The sequence below is a fragment of the Penaeus monodon genome, chromosome 26 (assembly GCF_015228065.2).
Source record: "Penaeus monodon isolate SGIC_2016 chromosome 26, NSTDA_Pmon_1, whole genome shotgun sequence".
Lineage (NCBI taxonomy): Eukaryota > Metazoa > Arthropoda > Malacostraca > Decapoda > Penaeidae > Penaeus > Penaeus monodon.
The window spans coordinates 23,220,855-23,225,044 of record NC_051411.1 but is presented as its reverse complement, the minus strand read 5'-3'; the positions used below and the strand labels follow the sequence as shown (position 1 = coordinate 23,225,044).

Below are 4,190 nucleotides of genomic sequence, written 5' to 3'. Positions count from 1 at the left end.
GCTTGTTATCAAACAGCTTGTACAGGGTTATTCCTGAGAAATATGAATACAACTGGATGTTTTGATGTAAAGATTCTCCCTTTATGTTTGTGAGAATAAACTTGACCTTTTTGCAAGTGATAGGTTAGAAATTGATGATTCTGCAATGAGTTCTATCCTTCATTCCATAATGGGCTAATAATTGACTCTGCATTGTAGATCTCATGTAATGAATGATATAGATATTTAGATTAATGTGATCACAGTGTTCAAAAGAGTTGGGTAAAAACTGTTCACTGCCACTTTCGGCTGTGTTAGGAACTAATGGTTCCCCTTTATATGACAGCATTACTAGTATATTGTTTATTATATCTTATAATATAACCTTTATTCCATACAGAATTGTACTTTAAATAAGTCTTTGTCAGCCATCTGGCAGCATCACTTAATTCTGCTCTCCATTAGACTCCTTTCTTATGTGAAATGAAGTCTCAGAGTGCATTACACTTAACAATTAATATATTTGAAATTGAAAAGAATAGTTTGGTTAACCAATAAACAATTGTCACCATGCATTTTTGCAATATAATTTGCCAAAGGGTTGGCAAGAGACTTCAGTGAAAGTACAGAAACACAGGTAGGTGGGTTTACCTCTGGTCATGATCATATTTACTCATCCATCACATGTTCACTTGGCATACCATAAAACTGTTGGATATAATTTTTGTAAATGAACTAATTTTTAAAATGCTGAATGCATTAAGAGAATGCAGATTTAATTTTGTTCTCTGGTTATTAGTGAAATCTTGTTTATGGTAGGAATTATCCTAATCCACATTATTTATTTTTTCCCCATTGCAATGTCTATTCTCAGCAGAGAAGTTCTGTTTATTCAGGTACACTGTTCATGTTTTACAATAGCTCAAAACTGCCAGTCTCTCAGGAGACATAACTGTAAGAGGTATCCATCAAAAGAGAGCTTAAGACATATTGTCAAAACTCTCAGTGATTCATCATTTTAATGAAGGAAGCTGCATATATACTACTGAAGTGATGCTGTGCATAAAAGTCAGTCTATTTTAATTTTTTAGGATAACTTATTTATTTGAAAATCACCTCTGCTTGTACAGGTTGTCCTGAAAATATATAATGTAATATGTGCATTGTTTAATTATTTTGTCCTGTCTTTTAAACTCCATTATGTGAATGAATGTTGGGTGCTTTGATACTTAAGCTGCACAGACTTGAAGTAGCACTTCATAAACTTTGTTTATGAGTAAATATACATAATTATATTTACATGTGTATAAGCTGCATGAGTCTCAGACAGCTTTTGCTAGGCTTGAATTTCTGTCATTTTGATTTTGCATATCAAATCACAGCCAATTTTTGATAACTAAAGCATATTTGGATGCAGGTTTTCCTTTTCTTTCCTCTCATTAACATTTTTACAGAGAAAAAATGTTTATGTACATTTGGACATTGAGGCTTTAGATAGTAAGCATTTTTTATTGTAGTATTAATAGCAGTCTGTGCTGTGATTTCAAGTCAGAATGAGCTGTGCATAGATCAACATGTAATTGCATGTGATGATTCTTGGGTTTCAGTTGATAAAGTGTAAATGATCAGAAAATTCTTGTCTAATTGGCCTGTTGAATGCAGCATAATAGTAATAACACATCTGTGTAGCTAAGCATAATAAATCAATACTGTCAAAGATTATTCCCTTCCGTAAGATGTACATGGAATAATATATTATTCTAAAGTATTAAAGATTACCCATGGCAATGATAACTGCCAGCAGCTTTCTAGATCAGGCATAATAGAACACACTCACTGTGAGCTGATAGATTACTAGACAAATGAACTCCCAAGTAGTTCTTGAGTATACTTGCTTTAACTTGTTCCTAATTATAAGAAAGAAAGGATTGCTAAGTACGAGTAAATCATTTAATGTTTTCATCATACTTGAAGTTCAGGCAGATTTGCAGAAAATTATGAAAATGATTGTGCATGAAATTGAAAAATAACACCAACAATTCAGGGTTGATCCTCAGTTTAGTACAGTTAACCTTTCATGTTGATTTGCGGCTGTTAAGTTACTAATGTCTGAGGAAAGTATAATAATGCTAACTTAGTGTAGTGATTTTTTTATATACATTTAAAAAATTGTGGTAAAGAAGAAATGCAGCTTGTTACATATTCTAAACACACAATATGGAAAATATGGAAAAACAGGAATTACACACCCTTTATGTAAAACTACCACACCACCCAATTGTAAAGAACTGCAGTATTATACTTTATGCGTCTGGTTTTGCACCTGTGTACAAGATTTCAGCATTTCATCATAAGCCACATACCTTTTCCCCCTTTTCCCTGGTGTACAAGCGTGTAAATATATTTTTGTCTTGTATAATAAGAGGTACACAAATAGCAAGGCTTGTTGTCAAATCTTTAGAATATAAATGTGTATTTTGTATGTGTGCTACCTCTATTTTAACCCGCTCACGCTAGGTAACATCTAATTGTGTCATGGTGAATGAGGCTCAAATACAGAGTGAAGAGCATCCAAGCAGTGAGTGGTCAAGCCTGCTCAAGTTGGGTGCACTGAAGAGTTGTTCACTTGTTTGACCCTGACTGTTGTCAATGAGACTTTTTAGCCACAGACCTTTAAAAATTGTGTATGTCAACCAAATGTGTAGAGAATTTCCAATTTTTCACTCAAGCAGCTGACTGCACAGACTCATAGCAGCATGTGGAAATCCCATGACTTGGTTAATGAGTTAAACAGCCTTAAAATAGTTATCTTTGATAAAAAGAAGTGAAACTAGTTTTCTGTTACATTGCATAAAACTCTCTCTCTCTCTCTCTCCCCCTCCTCCCTCTCTCTCTCTCTCTCTCTCTCTCTCTCTCTCTCTCTCTCTCTCTCTCTCTCTCTCTCTCTTCACTCACTCACTCACTCACTCACTCACTCACTCACTCACTCTCTCTCTCTCTCTCTCTCTCTCTCTCTCTCTCTCTCTCTCTCTCTCACTCTCACTCACTCACTCACTCACTCACTCACTCACTCACTCACTCACTCACTCACTCACTCACTCACTCATTCAAACTCATAGCTAAATTATTCCATACAATTCACAAGCCACTACTTCAGTGTTACAATGCTATACATATACACAATTGTGTTAAATTATGTAAAGTAGCTTTAGAATCCAAGAGTAAGCAAAGTTCAAAAAACAAATTTGCCTTTGATTTGCAGTTTTTGGGCAGCTGAGTTTTGGATCACCCCTACCTTGGTCCTCAGTCCTTGCCTCAACTAATTTTGCATGTTGTCTTTTCTTCTCCTTCCTGTTTCCTTCTCTTCTATCCAGTTATCCTAATCGTTAACTAATATTTACCCTTTTTGCCACAATACTTTTCCATAGTGCTATATGACCTTTGATGTCAAGCATATTTGTTTGTTTTGACCATTGACCATTCTAGAAATCTACAAATGTCACCTTGTGAACAAAACAAAACAAAAAAATCTTACCTGGGGACTTTGCTCCTAAGCCCCACCCTATCACCACATTTTGAGTGCACCACTAATGACCTTACATGATGATGCACGAAAAAAATTTAAATAAATAAATAAAACAGTCATGCAATATTTTGAATCATTGTCATTTCTACTTATTTTAGAGCCATTTTATAAGTTTTAATTCTTTACAGACAGTGGCAGCTAACATTCCAGAATATCTGATGCATGGAAAAAAAACATGGCATATATCCCTACATTGAATTTGCCCTATGTCCCCACTTTCCCACAGTAGTAGTCCACTGACTACTTGATAGTGATGTTAATGGTACTTTTTTTTAATCTGTTGTTACAATTAGGAATTTAAAGACCTTTTGCTCTCCTGCATTTAGTTGTTAGCTGCTGGTGGCAACCAGGTATGTCACCATTCTTTTCTTTCATCAGCCACCACATGCCCATTGAAATCCTCTATTTGATCTAATTGCCCTTGACCTCCATTCCCCTTTTGCTATTCCCTCAACATCTTTACCCTTTTCACCCTAATCCCTTGCACGTTGTCATGGTGGGGCTTGGGAGACGGAGCCTGGGGCCCAATGTAGGGGATCACCACTTCCTGAACTCAGCCCTCGCTTCTACTAATTTTGCATCGTCTTTTTTTTCTTCTCCTTTCCTTTCCTTCTCTTCTTCATCC

The 4,190-nt window shown here is 35.6% G+C and overlaps 1 protein-coding gene across 1 annotated transcript in view; it reads left to right on the top strand.

Annotated features, from left to right (window-relative positions):
• Positions 1 to 1,142, top strand: part of LOC119590006 (UBX domain-containing protein 7-like) — an 11,557-nt gene extending 10,415 nt beyond the window's left edge. The window contains exon 8 of the mRNA XM_037938716.1: positions 1 to 1,142. This exon is cut by the window's left edge and continues 213 nt beyond it. The gene's annotated coding sequence lies outside the window, so the exon portion shown is untranslated.
• The last annotated feature ends 3,048 nt before the right edge of the window (positions 1,143 to 4,190 follow it).